Source organism: Macaca nemestrina, chromosome 7 (assembly GCF_043159975.1).
Source record: "Macaca nemestrina isolate mMacNem1 chromosome 7, mMacNem.hap1, whole genome shotgun sequence".
NCBI lineage: Eukaryota > Metazoa > Chordata > Mammalia > Primates > Cercopithecidae > Macaca > Macaca nemestrina.
In genome coordinates, this window is record NC_092131.1 from 53,883,879 (window position 1) to 53,901,659 (window position 17,781).

Consider the following 17,781-nt stretch of genomic DNA (forward strand, 5'->3'; position numbering starts at 1 on the left):
TTTGAGGAATATACATGTCAAACCAAACCTGTCCATGCGTATTTGTAAAATTAATTTTACCAGCTAAATGACCCAGGGACTTTATAAATACACAAATTTGCCTCAAATATTATATATGTGTGTGTATATATATATATACACACACATGTATTTATGTATTTTTTACAAAGAAAAACTTGCCAGGCTCGGTGGCTCACACCTGTAAACTCAGCACTTTGGGAGGCTGAGGCAGAGGGATCACTAGGTCAGGAATTCGAGACTGGCCTGGCCAATACGGTGAAACCCATCTCTACTAAAAATACAAAAATTAGCCGGGCGTAGTGGCGGGAGCCTGTAGTCCCAGCTACTCCGGAGGCTGAGGCAGGAGAATCGCTTGAACGCGGGAGGCAGAGATTGCAGTGAGCTGAGATCGCACCACTGCACTCCAGCCTGGGCGAAAGAGAGACTGTGTTTCCAAAAAAAAAAAAAAAAAAAAGGAAAAAAAGAAGAAAAACTGCTTTGGAAGAACACAGCACACAAGGGAAGCAGGGAGAAGGAATTAAGAAAACGGTGTCCACAAGGGGCTATCGTCGTCCGGTGAACGGGTCTAGAGCACAGGAGAGGCCGGTGGGGCATGCTGGGAAGGCAGCTGCCCAGAGCACGCCGGGATCGAGGTTGTCTGGGGGCATGCTGGGAAGGCTCCCAGGACTGTTTATCCCGCTCCTGAGGGTGGGGAGGTACCCCCAGGCGCAGGCATACAGTACAGTGGGGTCAATATCTAGCTGACCTAATTAAAAGCTCATTACACCAGCCCATCCCCATTAACAGGCTGACCCACGTGCAAATCCATTAACGCAGGAGTCTTCTCTGCTTCCCAAACCTGGAGTCCCAGCCACAGCCCGGGGGCCCTGGAAACTCCAGCCAGTTTATTAAAGTGCCTTCCCTGCCTGTGACCATCAGGTACAGTTTCTTTCTGGATTATTTCACATTCCAGTAAATTAGTTTTATCCGCTCTGAAACATTTTAACAAAGAAAGCTCTCTGCTCATCATACGAGTAAAATAACAAGGAATAAAAGAACGTGTACTTCACCTAATCAGAAACAATTCCAAATCTCCCTTGAAAATGCAACCTTTCCTGTCCCGCCACCCTTTTCATTTATCTTACGCTGGTGGGATTTTGAAATTTTCGTCCTAGAGTCAGACTATGGTACAGGTCCTTTTTTCCTTGTTTTTTTATGTAATTGTTGCCGACCTTGACAGAAGATCTCAAAACTTGTTACCAACTATAAAGTTGGTAAATGATACTATTGTTTGGGAGGGGGAGGGGGAGGTGGGGGTGAGGGTGAGGGTGGGGGTGGGGGGTGGGGTGGGAGCAGGGGGTTTATCTAGGAAAAAAGAAAAAAAAAAGGAAAATGCACCCTAACCAGGCTCAAATTAACTGAAATGGATCAAAGTAAACAGAGACATCTAAAAGCTTTTGTAAGTTAAAAGTGGCTATCTGTTGCAGGTCTTGCCTCATTAACCGCTGATTGAAGCTCTGCTTGGCCCTCTGGGATACCTAACACCCCAGGGCCTATCACCAGATGAACCCGGCTTAGGCGCTCTTGCCTTTCCCTGTGTTGCTTTGCACAGCTCCTTGACCTCAACCTTCTTACAAATGTTTATCCTTCCTACCAGGCAAAGGGAGAATCTTGCAGGGAATTTCACTTCCAGCCAATGAGGAATTTTCAGAAAAGCGAAATGGAAGGCATCATTTTGGCATCTCTGCAGATCTGTATTCTGAAAGGTAGATGCTCAGCTGTTGTGTTTTAAATAAGCCTCTGCACAACATTATGTAGGGGAAAGAGTCCACAGTTTGTTTTTCCCTGGGTGTCGCCTCATTTTCATATGTGAATGATGAAAGGTGTTGATTAGGCCATGTGCTTTAAGATATAGCTATCTCTTGGCCCCCATGGTCCCAGCCCGTCACCAGGCCATTGAGCTGGGACAGGGAGCTGAAAATGAGAGGATGTCTAGGGAAGGCAGAGAGAATGGTAGTAGGGGAGATCTGGGGAAGGAGGGGAGGGAGGAGCAGGGCTCTTTGAGTAGGACCAGATATGTCTCTGTGTAGAGTAATATTACAGCCCTTTCTCTCATAAACAAGCTGCATGCCTGCTTCTAAAGACCCATCTGGCATAGCTTTGAGAATGGCAATAATTACAAGCTGATGATGGACATGGAAAAAAAGCCCCGCTGAGCTAACTCATAAGGAAGTACAGGCCAGGGCTGCAGGGAAATTACAGGCTGAAAACCTTTCTAGTTTAGGCCTTTTGGTGTTCTTAATCACAGACTTTAAATGTTGTAATAAACACTGTTGCATTTTATTGACCAACTCCCATGACAGGCAAATCTTTTTCATTTTATTTTTACCATTTGCTCTTTGGAAAGCTGCTTGGTAGTATCTGCCTGGGCCATGCCACTGGGTCTTTTGCTTTTCTGCTCATAGAAAAATTAGGAACACAAGAGTGACTTTTTATTTAGTTTCCAGAAATCTGCAATTTTTTTTTCTACATTGTTCTCTGCATTCTGTGGTTCAGACAGACTTCCAGGCTCTGTTCTTAACCTATAGCTATGTAAGATAATGGTCTGGTAGCTTCAGTCAAGAAGATTGAAGAGGATTAAAATAAAAGAAAAAGCCAACTTGGGAAGATTAATCTATGATTCTATTCTGTATCATCAAATAGTGTTTATGATATAGAAACAAGTAAAAATCCAAATTAAATACTATATTGTTAGATTAATGGAATGCTAAGTCCTGGCCTTGTTTTAGAGATAGATGGTCCTTATTTCAAGGATGGATTTGATATTGGAAGGATGATCCTTTTCAAAGTTTTGGAGCCTAATATTTTACAAGTAGGCCTAAGACATTTTGTCCTCTCAAACATTTTAGACCATTTAATGGAGCAAATACTTTTAGGGAATTATCCTAAGAAGAAGAAAATGGAAACACTGGAAAATAAATTTACTTCCCTGAATCATTATTAACCTCAAAATCCATAGCTTAAATGTCATAACAAAGGAAGTCTTGAATATAGCATATTACTAGTTGCTGTTATGAGTGTTTCATACTATAATGTGAAATTTATTCTAATTCAGCATATGCTATCAGTCTCCATGAAAAGAATTTGATATTCATTTTATACATTTTAAAAGTTTGAGGTTAGATATAATGAAGAATCACATGGATTAGGATTTTTATTGATCCTGTTAACTTATACAAGTGTATCTTTGTTCAAAATATATCTTTTTGGATTTCAAAGCAGAGCATATAAAGTTCATTATTCTTTAAAGCACTAGATACTGCTTTTGGAACTTATTTTCAAGTCTTCCCTTCTGTGCCACAATTTCTTATTCATATTCCTTAAAGACTTCTATTTTATTCTTTGTGTTTTGTATACAGTCCTCGCTGTCCCAGATGGATTATTTAGTTCTATCCTTTGCATTTGATTACTTGTTCAAGCACATAAAGTTTTGGGGTCTATGATGTTGAAGTAATGAAATTGTTGTGCAATGGAAATTTACCAATGTAAACTTAGTCTCTTGTCCTTTCATAAGCACTGCTTTACCTGAAGCTCTCTTGTCAATGAGAAATTATTTCCTTATATCTATCTTTTTTCCTATACAGGTTAGAATTGTTCCTAACAAAAGAAGCATGAATTGGTGAAAACTGTATATTAAATGCAAGACTATTTATCTAGTTTTCATTAGGTTGCTGAGTGAAAAGCCTCAATTGCCCTCTTTTCCCAAGGTACTCAGATATCCACGAAGTCCTCCTCATCACACACTATCGTTTCTCTCACTGGGCACAATCCAGCTTTAAAGAATGCAACACTTATGGTCTTCAGAGGACTGTCAGCAATGACAGCAGCCAGGGATGCTGACATGTCTTGTTGTTTACAAAGGATGAGCACAAGGCCTTTTGGATAACCTGATAAGCCCTGCAACTCCTCCCTCCCTGTTCCTCACCTCTCTGAACCAGCTGCCTTTGTGTGGTGAGCTAAAGATGCAAATATTAAAACTTGATCTAAACACCGACAAGTCAGCAAACACAGCAGCAAAGATAAAATAAGGCTGCTGAAGGTTATTGTGTAAATCGTGAAAACAAAAACAAGAATATTTCTGTCCCTGAATCCTTACATGCAAATCATTTTTATGTACTTAAAATTGGATGGAAAAAGTCCTAGAATAGCATTAAATTCATATATTATTATTATGGCCTTGAATATTTAATCTCTGTTTCTCACATTAGCATCCATCCAATTCTCTAGAAAACCCGACCAATTTGTAGTTAAATACAAAGTTTTTTTTGTTTGTTTGTTTGTTTTTTGTTTTTTTAAGTATCCTAAATATACTGTTTCCTATTTAGGGAATCCAGAAATGTCTTGGAAATTATGCTAATGCACACGCCTTTTCTCATTCATACTTAGTAAAGTGGAAATTTCTTTTCAGGAAGGGGGCCCTGGGAAGTTGGACCTCCTTTCTCCTTTTCCTTTTGCTGCCTTTCAGTGTTGAATACATGGAAGGAAGGAAAGTTTCATGTGTTTATGTGTTGTGTTTGGTTCAATGCTTTTCTTAAAAGATATATGAATAAATTATAACTCCACCAATGCATAGGGTTTAGAGGCATTGTCTTCCTTAAAATCTTTGTAATTGATTGAGACAATACTGTTTATCTTCTGAAGGTGTCAGACTATTCCTAGAAATAAGCTCTTCAAGGTATGTGTACAAAAGATTTTTACAGTAGGCGTTTTTTTCCTCCTGTGCTATCTTTCTTACAGAAATGTGATTGCTGAAAATGTAAGTGTTTGCCACAGTCAGTGAAGTGCCTTTTTAAATATTAGCAACTTAAAGCCCACATCAATCATGAAACTAAAGTTTGATGTTGACAGTTATGGAAGGGATTTCATTTTGATTATGAAACAGAATCTTTCTGAGCATTGGTAACTTCTGACAATCTGGTCCACTGTTTCCAGAGAGTTTTCATGAGAAATATGCCTAATCTTTACCAAAGTGTCTGCCTGTAGAATTAGCTCCGTTTCTAAATCACTACTTCATAGCTATTGAGTCTCAGATCGCTAATAAAAATGGTTATTCCCTTTTCACAGGTGGTGAAACTGAGATTTTGGGATCCATGCAGCTCTATGGAATATATTATGGGTGAATTATGAACCCAGCTCTATGTGCTTCCAGATAAGTTTTCCATTTTGCCACTCTCTCCTGTGAGCCTAGTCTTAAGGTGGAGTCCTAACTGGGACATGGAGGACAGAAGGGCCCATTGATTGAGACACTGTGACTGCGAGAAACAGTGGAATGCAAAATAGCATGCTCACAGCTATTTTCAAGTAACAGCACCATCTAAAACCACTTGGAATGAAGAGACCTATGTGGCTAGGAACTGATGCAAAGGAAGAATATTCATTCTGGGTCAGGGTTTGAGCCTATAGAATTAGCTGATATTGTTGATTCTGCTGCCTCTCTGATATGTTGGAGGCAATTTCCATCCTCCTAAACATGTTAAATGCATTTTGTGATTTTAACAGTCTAAAGTGTTAACTCTTGTTTAAATATCTATATTTAGCATTACTTATAGAAGTAACACAAGTACATTCTTTTCCATACAGAGATATTAAATTTTTCAGAAAATTATTCAAAGAATTCATTGGACCATTATGTTAGGGACACTTACTCATCAATTCCAGATACAGAGTTGATAAAGATTTGTGCCCATATGGGATGTACTCTGTAGAGTATCCACATGTAGATTGGACCGACTAGTGCTACTTCTAGCAAAATGAGAATGTTACCAGTAGTCATCACACAAAGGATGTCATGGTAAATCAAGACTCAGAAAGTGATATGCTACCTAAGGAATGTGGCATTGTGCTTCTACCTTGTGTCTTCTCAAGCCCAGTTACACCAGTTTCTTATTGTTTCTTTAGTCTGGCTGTGGCATTCAGATATTTGTTCAGCTCCAGGTTTTGTTTATTTCTGTTTTTTGTTTGATTCTGGCTTGAGCTTGTGGGGAGTAATTGTGTAGTTTAAGGTCCTGCTTCTAGCTCATCTTGAATCCATGTGTCATTTTCATAACTGGGTTTTTTTTATTTCTCAAATAAATACATTGGTCTGCCTGCCTAGCTTTTGCACATTTCAGGCTTCCATTTGCAAAGAAAAGAGACCATGAGATCTGCTAACATGCAAAAAGAAGATAAAACCATTTTAAAAAATGTCTTCCTGCACACAGGCCTGCTTTATAATAAACCAGAGCAGTGCAGGAATTAAGATGTTGTTGAAATGCCCAAGTGTTTCTGCCCTTTTATTATGTCCAGGGTGATGAGGTCATGGCTTACTGTTTAGCTTATATGGTACAATTAAGAGATTCATTTCTTAATGTGATTCATCTCAGGAAGAGTTGACTCAGAAAAGTTTTAGGGGAGAGGCAAGACTCTTTTGAGGAGATTTTGAAAAACTATGCTTTTCTTCTGGAAGTATGAGTCCATTTTTTATTCCAGGTAAGAAGGAGGAGAACTGCAGTGAGTCTGTCTCAGATTTCTGAGTAACAGGGAGTTGTTGTTGATCACTTTTGGAGACAGGAGCTCACCCTGTTGCACAGGCTGGAGTGTGGTGCTACGATCATGGCTCAGTGCAACCTTGACCTCCTGGGCTCAAAAGATTCTCGCACCTCAGCCTCCCAAGTAACTGGGACCATAGACAAGTGCCACCATGCCCTGCTATTTTAAAAAAATTATTTATAGACACAGGGTCTCGTTATATTGCTCAGGCTAGTGGAATTTGATTACTTAATGCTAATCAGGCTAAAGAGGTGGTTTTGGTTTTGGCTTTTTTCCCCCTTTGGAATTATGGCAAAAAGGTGAACTAAATATTTATTTTACTAAAACATCATTATATCTCTGTGTGTAGACATGTTTAAATGAAATAGTATCTCAGATATATAATAATATCTGGCCAGGTGTGATGGTTCATGCCTGTAATCCCAGCACTTTGGGAGACTGTGGTGGGAGGATCACTTGAGGCCAGGAATTTGAGACCAGTCTGAGCAATATAATGAGACCTTATCTCTACAAAAAATAAAAAAAATTTAGCTGGACATGGCAGTCCACACCTGTAGTCCCAGACACTTGAGAGGCTGAGATGGGACAATTGCTTGAGTCCAGGTGTTGAAGGCTGCAATGAACTATCATTGCACCAGTGCACTGCAGCCTAGGTGACAGAGCAAGACTCTGTCTCAAAAAAAAAAAAAAAATTTATATATATATATATAAATTTGTTTATACAAGTATATGGTATATATAATCTTTATATTGTGTATATACAGTTTTTTTAAATTGTGTTGTTTATCTGTCAATCCCTGATTGAGTTCTTTCAAATACAGCATTTAACTTCCTACTGCTGAGAAAGAGGTAGTTTCTCCATTTAGAGTGGCAGTTCTCAATCACAGTCAACCCCTTCACAAGTATGTGCCATTACAAAAATGTTGATAAGTAATGGATCAGGCCATCTGTATTATTTTATGAAAGATTTGTTCATGGGCCTCTGGGCAGCATTTACTCAAATTCGTTCCTTCCCTGTGAATTGTCCTTGATTATGATTCTCAGCTTGGTCTTCCATTCAGTCAACTTTTAGTGAAAATTCCTAATTTTTGTTCTGGTCAGTTTAATATAACAAATGTTTATAAAATGCCTGTGCTGTTTAAGGCACCATGCTGGGTACTCAGGGTCATTTTTGGAGGGATTAACTACTGTCTCTGTCCTTTAGAAGGAGATGGAAAATTCTGCCGTAATGAATTTAAGTCAGATTGGGATAAACATGGTAAAAAGGGGTAAACACAGTGTCATATGTTCCCTGAGGAGAGGACAATTTATTTTGCCTAGGAATCCAGTAAGGGTTCCTAGAGATGGTGACATTTGAATTAGTCCTTAAAGGAGAAATACAATTTTGAAGAGACGAAGATGGAGGAAATGTGCTAAGTTCCAAAAGTGTGAAAGCCCGTAATACAATCAAGGAAAGGAGAGAGGTCTGTTTCGACTTGAGCATTAGCTGTGTGTGAGGTGTGTATGAGGAGAAAATGACAGGTGAGTTTCAAAGAATAGAGTATTTTCAGTTCCTGAGGGACATTGAACATTATGCTAAGAAATTTGGACTTTATTAATAAAAAACCCCAGAGAGCTGGTAAAAGTGTTTGGAGTGAGAAGGTACACCATGATTATCACTGTACTTTAGAAAGGTAACTAACTGTTTGGGGCCGGGCGCAGTGGCTGATGCCTGTAATGCCAGCACTTTGGGAAGCCAAGATGGGCAGATCACGAGGTCAGGAGATCAAGACCATCCTGGCTACATGGTGAAACCCTGTCTCTACTAAAAATACAAAAAATTAGCCAGGCGTGGTGGCGGGCGCCTGTAGTCACAACTACTCGGGAGGCTGAGGCAGGAGAATGGTGTGAACCCGGTGGCGGAACTTGCAGCGAGCCGAGATTGCGCCACTGCCCTCCAGCCTGGGCAACAGAGCGAGACTCCATCTCAAAAAAAAAAAAAAAGAAAGAAAGGTAACTGTTCGGGATGTTAAAGATAACTTGGGGTAGAGACAAAGCAAGTGGAGACAGGGATCCATTGGCAGGCTATTGTAATAATCCAGGTATAGGTGAAGTGATGTAGGACAGAGATAATAAAAGCAGAAATGAGAGAAATTCTGAGTCTAGAACTGGATGTGGTGGGAGTCAGAGGTGACTTACAGATGGCTCTGAAGTTTGTAGTTCAGGTGGTTAGTAAATGAAGAAACCATGAACTGAGAGAAAGAACTTTAAGAGAAGAATGTTTGAAGGAGAAAACAATGAGTGTGTAAATTGACGTTTATAATACACTATGATTATACATACCATTTCTTTCTTCTTTTGAACTAGATTGTTACAGCCATTCTTTTTGGATTCCATTATTAAAATTATACCCTATTTTCCTTTAAGTGTAGGACCCTGACACTTTCTGATTCCTCAAAAGAGGGGAAGAAAAGATATATCTGCTCTCTACTACTTCTGAATGCATTCCTATTTACTATTTACCATAATCTCAATGTGTCTGTGAGGAGTATCTTGAGCCTTACTCAAGGTAGACTCTTTGACCTAACTCCCCTTTTTCTGGTCATGCTCCTGTGGATGAGACAATTAGAAATCCTCACGAACGCTTATAGGATTCTCAGAGTTAGACAGAACTGGCCTTTATAAAGGTAAATTGGAGCCAAAGTGGATTCTTGGATCATGTATCTCCTGCTGGTTAGAAAGCTGCCAGACCCCATCCCAGTGGGTGGAAATGGACACCAGCCCCCAAGGAAGTGATGGCTGCACATGGGCGTCTGCTACCGCTGCTGCTTCCTCTCCTTCATGAGGAAGGAAACCGTGGGCTTTCCTAGGCATTTTTCTTATTCTCTTACACAGGGGAACTGAAGAGTCTTGGCCTTTGGAGTTTGAATAGTGAATCTAAGACTGGAGGGGTTTCCAGAGAGCAGACAGTTCCCATCTCTGAACTGTTGTTACTTTCTTCTTCCACCCCCCTTCCTGTGCTGTACAATTCATTCTATCTCCAGACTTTCGGTGTATAGTGTTAGAATATCTTAATGGAGAGCCTGGAGCTGAAAGCCCCTGTACAACTTCTAGGTGGAGAAACCTAAATGGAAGGAAGGAATTGTGCCATTGTGATTTCCTCCAACAAATGAAATGTAATTCGTACAAATATTCAAACTCTTCTTTTTTCTTTACCAGATTTGCACACCATATATTCAATGACAAGTCCTCTTGAAAGGTGGTGAGAAGTGTTATTAAATTCCAAATATCTACTTCTCATCTGATAAAGCCATTCCGATGTTAGGAGTATGAATTTGATTTGCAGTTAGAATTCCCCACATTGAATACGAATTCCAAACAGCAAATTCAGCTCTGAATCTCTGGAAAATAGTGTGTAATGGGTGGATCGATCCAACTAGAGTGTAAGTTTAAGGCGCCGTGTGCTTTATCTGAGCATTAACAATTTATTCAGGCCATTTTGTGTCCCATTTCCCACCCAAGTGAGTTGAGAACACTACATTTGCTTTTTAATTTTTTCCCTTCATGTTATGACACAAAATCATTTGTCCAGTTTCAATTACTTTGATGATTGCAGCAGCAATGATTAAGAGGAAATACGTCTTCGAAAGGGGCAGAAATATGGTAAGCCTTTCCCATTGATGGTAGCTAAAAAGCATATGCTAAACAACTACAGAATACCAGGACACTGATGGGTGCTGTGTGGTACAGAAAGAAGAAATAAGCCCCATAGGAGCTCACTAAAGACATATCTGAGTGAGGGAGGAAAGGGTTGGAGCACAGGAAAGGGAAACACATAACATCATCTCATTGCTGGACTCTGATCCCTTAAAGCCCAAGTTGAGGAGGAAATGTTCAGAAGAAAAGCATATTTTCAGCCCCCTCACATTGTAGAGACATTCTAAGATGGAGCTAGCAGGAGGGGAAGGATAGATGTGGGATGGCAAACTGGTTTATTTGCAATAAGCTGGTTTTAATTCTCCACAGTGGTGAGTTTGAGGGCAATGCAATGCAAAGGACAACTTATTTATTTAATATTAGGTTATAAGCAACCTTGAAGGCAAACATCCTCTTCTTTTTTTTTTTTTTTTTTTTTAACCCTTTATAGTATCCCCTCCAAAGGCAGCAGGTAAGTGGTAGGGTCCAGCCCTCAAAGAAGCTGATACTCTCCACACCCCTCCATATACACTTGTAAGTTGAGAGCCAAATCCTCTGTCAGACACATTTTCCTTGTCAAATCATGCCCGTCCCACCTCACCGACACTGATAGTCCTGGGAGCCGATTCTGATGCCAACCTGTCTTGAACTCCTAGATGTGAGTGCACTTTCTTGAAGGGCAGGTTGGGCTAAAACTTGACCTTTGGGGGCTTTGAGAGGTGGGAAGAGGAGCAGAGGGCTGCCGGGGAGAGAGAGATTTCCTGGTTATTGCTGTAGGGAGTCTGTTTACTTGCCTTCAAGGGTCACAGCCATCTGAATGGACTTCTAGGGCTCTGCTCTTGGGTTTGATTTCAGAGGACTTGGTCCTGTGGAATTCCACTCCCCATCGACCCTCCCTTACTGTAAGGTACAGGACTTTTATTCCACAGTTATGACTCAAGCCTTCCTGAGGAGCACTGCAGCTTTCTTGCAGGAGCAGCAATTGGAAAGGCTGTTTTAAGTGGAGTTTACTGTTGTTGTATAAACCTTCATTTAAAATTGACTATAAAGTGTTTCTGAACCTGCCAAACACACATTAAAATATTTTGCTCCATTTATGCCTATGTGTAACATTTGGTTTCTAAAAAGCTTTAATCAGTAATCTTCAAGTAGGAAGTTATTCATCTTTATTGCCAGTCGGTTCTCAGTGGTGGTCGTGGCAACAATCTTTTTATTGCTTCTGTGTTTAGTTGTTCTTTGACATGATAGAAGTCAGCTGCAGTTCAATGAGCTCACTATTTGTGCAACTTAATTGCTTGCTTCCTTCAATACATACTAAATTTTTCCTTTTATGAGCAGGGCTGTTGGAAAAATTAAGCTTAAGGATATAGCCATCCACTGTTAATTAACCTCCTTCCCAAACACATTAGTAAAATAGGTCAAATAACTGCTGAGTGCTAAGTGTACTGTTACTAAGGTCCTCCTTGACTGAGAAGTGAATCCTGTATTAAGTGGACAAATATTGGAACATTGAGTATTTTCTGGAAGACATGATGACATAAGAATAACGCTTTATAACAGTATTTCTCTGCTGCACCATCTCCTCTAGGTTGTATGTATGGGTTGACTTTATCTGGCTCTATGATGGTTTTAGGTTATTTCGTTACATCTGTGTGAAAAGAAATAAAATCTTTCTTTGGGTTTTGTTTTGTTATTTGCTTTCTAGGTTATTGCTTCTTTTAAAGGGGGACCCAAACTTCAGTTTTCCCCTTTAGTAGTAACCACTGCTGTTATTTTGATTCACAATTCTTAGAATAATCTGGATATTTATAAATGCTTGTGATGAGTACAAAAATATGCCCAGTGAGGGAACTAATCTATCAAAATAGATTTATATAAAACTCTTATAATTCCTCTCCATGTCAGGGTTATATTCAGATGGAAAATCACTTTAATTGCAGTGGTGAAGGGCAGATTGGAGATTTGCCAGCTTGACAGAAAATATTTTGAAGTTTATAGACCAAAAGAAAAAAAGAAAACGTGACAGTTTCCGAATTTGGCAGAAGGCAGGAAAATGTCAGGATATAGTTTATATTTTTAGAAAGGGGAACACAAATGCAAAGACAATTAAAATTAAAATGGGAGAATGTGCCAGATAGAGCTAAAGGTGGACATTTTTGATCTCTGTCCTCTCTCTGCAGTTCCATGTTTAGCCTTTAATCAGGAGTGAGTGAAGAAGAGAAAAAGGAAACCCACCCCCCGCAACTAAATGCCAATAAACACAGTAATTTCTTAAAAACTGTTACTCAGTTATAATCTAATCTAAATCTTGCAGATTCATAGGTAGAGAATCTACATTTCTAAAATAATCTGTTCTGATAAAATGACTACCAAATAATGGTTGGGTCAATACTCTTCCAGTGTATTTGTACTTCCTGACTTGGGTATATTTTCTGCATTAAGCTTAGTTATTGAGAAGCTTCTTGCAGCACCTTTTTTTCACTGTCACATCAGAATATCAGTGAATGGATGATATTCTGAACAGAATTGATGTTGAAATGGTAAACTTTGTGGATCTTAGTTTGCCTACCTGCTAAAGAGGGGTAATGACCCTGTGCCAGTCTACACTCCAGGGGATTGTTAAAAAAGTTGATTAACCCTTGTCAGGAGCCTTAAGGCAAAAACATTTTCCCTGTGTCTTACTGTATCCCATCATGATGAAGCTTGCAGGAATGACTTCATATTCATTAGCTGTTAGTTCTTTGTTTTTTTTTTTTTTTTTTGGAGTCTCACTCTGTTGCCCAGGCTAGAGTGCAGTGGCACGATCTCGGCTCACTGCAACCTCTGCCTCCTGGGTTCAAGTGATTCTCTTGCCTCAGCCTCCCGAGCAGCTGGGATTACAGTCATGCACCACTACGCCTGGCTAATTTTTGTATTTTTCAGTAGAGACAGGCTTTCACTGTGTTGGCCAGGCTGATCTCAAACTCCTGACCTCAAGTGATCCGCCTGCCTCGGCCTCCCAAAGTGCTGGGATTACAGGCATGAGCCACCACGTCCGGCTAGTTGTGGGTTCTAAAGGTTATTCTGTCTTATCTTTTGCCTGGCTAAGGCCTAAGATGCAAATGGCGATTGTTGACACATGGAAAATAGTTGAACCATCTGAAAGGTTAAGTATGGGAAGAGGGGCACTGCATTTCCACATGCCTGTAGATGCTCTGGTGCCTATCATTTGTGTGCTGGTCCACAGACTTCAGGCTGGGGTGGAGAGGGAGACTGTAACTTTTGGTGAAGAAAGAGCTGCTATGAATCAAAGTCAAGGGATTGAGTTAATGCTTTATTCCTGTCTAAACAATTATGACGGCAAATTTCATACCTTTGGAAAGTTGAAAATACTTGTCAAAGAAAAGAAAAAAAGTGGAAATCTAGGATTGACAGGTACGAGGAAATAAAGAATTTTGGAAACTTTCTGAGGCATTTAGTCTTGGTAATCTTTTTTTTTTTGTATTCCTACACAGAGCCCTGTTGCCAAGCTGCCTGAGGCAAATTTGCATGTGTTAGGTTTAACTTAGGCAACTTAGGTTTGCCTTTAAAATAGCCAAACCTTTGCCTCAGCATATGTTGGGTCATGTTAACCCTTCATGAACTGACATTTTGCTCATTTCATGGATTTGTCCACCATGGCTGTGGCTTTTCTAGCAGTCATTGGTAGACTTTAATTAAATAAATCCCGCAGGGAGACCTTGGAGCCACAAAAATACTTTCTACAACCAGCAGGTGGCACTGTGGATACTACAGTTGTGAAGAAACTGGGATATACGAGGCAAAGATGAAAGGGGAGAGAACTGGGATAATGAGATAATATAAGCTAGTCTACAGATCTTTGAGAGGTTAACAGGGCATCTCAGAAAGCTATAAACCAGTCTCTGAATGTGGAAGGCTGCCATGGGTTTGCCTTATAAGAACATTTCTCTGATTTTTAAAGTCTTCCCAGTGATACAATTGATATCTGCTTAAATTCTACTTATATGCCACTGCCCTGGGTTGAAAAACAAACTTAAACAGAAGATTTTTAGGTAATTTTAGAAATAAACATTTACACATATTCTAAAACCATAGCATGTAAAATAGGAACTCATGCCTAGTGTATATAAAGTATTAAAAATTGCATTTCATGCTTAGAGAATATTATTCACTAAGGAAACAGGTTAATTTGATTTATTATATTAAAAAGATAGTAAGAACATTATCCTGACCTTCATTAGCTTCTGCATTCTTTGCCATCTATGACTCTCTTTAAGAATTTATTTGAAAGAGATTTCTGTAAATCAACTTTTAAAACATACTTTTTGGGGTAAAGTTTGCTGCTTTGGAAGTTCATGTAGTGATTTATCTAGATAATCACATTGAATTCAGAGATGGTAATGATTATTTATTTCCAAGTGAAATCTTCCTGAGATAGTAGGAATTGTCCATACTACCAGGGTTCTCTTGTGAGGGTTGGTGCTTGTTTCTCTTTTCCTGAGACATCAGAAGAAAACTTCTTTTGTAGCTTAGACCAGAGGCAGAGACAGGTCCTGAGAAGGGACTGTAATTCCTCTCAATAAACATTTCCTAAGCTAAGTCCTCTTGGGAACACTGGCCTTTCTGCAGAAATGTGGACTTCTCTCCCTGACAAATTTATGCTCTCTGGGGGCAGATGTTTGAGCTACTTTTCCTCTCTGCCTCCGGGGGTAGAAAACAATTGTGTCCACATGCTGGTGGAGTCCATTGTTCCAGAGGAAAGCTGAGGGGTTTGTGAATATGTGGAGGACTGCTGTAGAGATCAGTAATAGATTGATTATCACGTCCTACCTGAGGGCAAGAAACTGGGGGTGGAGGTGGGAAGAGGAATAACAAAGCTAGATTTAGGACAAGGTGGCAGAAATTGGGATCTGACAGTGGCAGGTCAGAGTCTTAGGGGCCAGTTATAGTGACCTTAGACTCTTGCCCAAGTTTAGAACCTTACATGTTCTAGTCTGTCCAGTCTGGTGGGAGCTGAGGCAGGCATCTGGCTGAGTTGCTGAGGGAGGACACTGTGAGTGGTCTCTCCTCGTGACTGGAAAGTTTGACCAACTGAGGGGACCCAGGAATGGAAACCAGTTTACTGTATATTCAGAAATAGGGATATTTCTGATTCACCAGGGCAGGCCCCTCTCCTATTTCTTGGAACAGATTCCCTTCTTCTGAGTCTGGAGCCTGGGCAGTGCTTGAGCAGCAACAAGGAGCATAAGTTTCCTGTCACTTCCTCTTTGGCAGGTTGTGTCTGCAGACACTGGCTCCCATACCCCATAATTACTTTTTCACATTTTTTAATATAGTAACACATGGTTGGGCTTGTGGTGGGGGAACCAAGTGATGCCTCCAGGCCATGAACACTATAAATAACTTCAGGGATCATTTTATATGGTTAGGGAAGGAAGCAGCTTCTTTCTTAAGAAATAGCTTCAAGCAAAGAAGCAGATTTAGGAACAAATAACTTTTATTTTCAAGAGCCCCTTTGCCTTTTCTATTTCTCTACAGATCAGCGATCTTGCTGGTATTAATTTATCTTCTCACCAGCCTTTCTTATACCACTTTTCAGCTTATAGTGGTGATTGTAGCCATCTCGTCATGTAGAGAAAGGTGCATACATTTTGTGTATGAATGTGCAACTTTGAGCTATCAAGTCCATTTTCCAGGGTTTGCTTATGACTGTGAATTCCCTAACAGGCACCCATGTGCAAGCATATGTGCTGATTGAAGACCCATATTATTTGAAGGGACTTCAATAAGAAGTCTAGAAACAGTTTCTCATGCCTCTGACCACATTTTTAAACCACCTAAGGCAGCCCAATCTTAGAGCTTCCTGCGAATAGTAATTTAGGACATTTGTTGCAGGGAATCATGTTTAACAATCTTCGTTGTCAAGAAGTTCTTTGTTTTACATAACTTTCCAATGTATTTAAAATGTTTTGCTTCTTTATTCAGTGGAGGTTGACAACAGCTTATTATGATTAGCTTTCAATAACTAACTTTTATATGTTTTAATGGCCTGGTTTCTAAATTTGTACATAATTTAATAATTAACACTTAAATAAGAACAACACTCCTTTTGATTTAATAAAAATCTATTAGAAAAGTGCCTGTAGCAAAAAGTATTCCAAAAACACTTTCTAGGTTTCACTAGAGTCTGTATGCTTTTGCTTGACCCATGTTTGTGCAAATATGATCCTCACAGTTCATTTCTAAAGCAGAGCAAGTAGTTTGGATTATCTTTGCATTATATGTAATATTTCTCTATAATATATTTACATTACAGGAAGACAAAGACACTAGCCCAATGACAGATACAAAAAGGATCACAACTGTCCTAGGTATTAGAATTATATCTTTCTCTGTTAGTGACATTAATTCACTGAAATAAAACTATCTATAGGCAGATAGGCTCATTTTACTCCTTGCATCTTGCATAAGTGTTGCATAATCATCTGGGACCAGGGTGAAAAACTGCAGTGATAGGCAAGTCTGCGGGACTGGGCAGGAGCAAATGGGACAGATGTCCATGGGGGATAAATGAGGAAAATCAAAATCTATAGTCCTTAGTCACTCTGGACCGTATTTGCCAAACTCACAGGGTACCTGGCACTGTGCTCCAGGTTTCCAATCTAACAACCAAAGATATACATTTCTCCCTTTTGCAGAAGGAACCATCATTTTACTTTTCTCCTGAAAATGTGTTCTTGTAGACGGTGGTGGTTCCTTCATCAGAGGGCTTGACCTGTAATGTCTCTGGCTTGTGTGCCCCTAATGCTGTGGTGTTTGCATGACTGAGGAGTCACAAAGAGACTGTGGTTGAATGGTCATTTCCAACAAATAATACTGTTTGATGATTTTATTTTAAAGACTTCTTGAGTGCTAAGAATCTGATACAGCATATGTTTTGATGTGGTGCAGTGACAGCCACGATGTTTGTCAAAAGGAACTATGAGAGATTAAATAGCAGAGTGCTTTTCTCTCATGATGTAGGTGTAGCAGTACTTGCGAAGGAAAAAGCTTGTATTGTTTCTTGGACCCCATCCCCTAAACTCCTACACAGACCCTGTGGGATTAAGTAAGCTGGCACCAGAACTGCAAGTTCTTGTTAACCATACATGCCCCAAGGCCCTAACACAAATAATCCCTATTATAAAATAAGACCTTTACAAATAATATTTTCAGAAAATACTTGTACTTGTTTTCTGCCATGCTGCATTTTTTGAGATGGTTACATGCTTACGTTAGGGAATGGCATGTCGCCAAAGCTAGGGGTCTGCCTGCTGAAGTTTCAATAGTGCTCATTATGAAGGAGAAGAAGTTTCTATTCCTACCCCTGGAAGGAAAAAGCCACTCACAGATAAAGTGTATGATATGATTACCATTGCTTTAGATAACCACAAGTAGTACTTCCGACATGATAAGGGATCGTTTTCTGTCTTGATTGTAGAGAGCTTAGCTCAGCCTTTTTAAGCAATGGTGGCATTT

General features: G+C 39.7%; 1 protein-coding gene across 1 annotated transcript in view; it reads left to right on the top strand.

The window, feature by feature from the left end:
* The first annotated feature begins 660 nt into the window (after positions 1 to 660).
* The window catches only part of LOC105481800 (bone morphogenetic protein 4), a 234,202-nt gene continuing 217,081 nt past the window's right edge, over positions 661 to 17,781 (top strand). The window contains exons 1-2 of the mRNA XM_011741547.3: positions 661 to 939; positions 1,658 to 1,766. The gene's annotated coding sequence lies outside the window, so the exon portion shown is untranslated. The remainder of the gene's footprint in view (positions 940 to 1,657; positions 1,767 to 17,781) is intronic.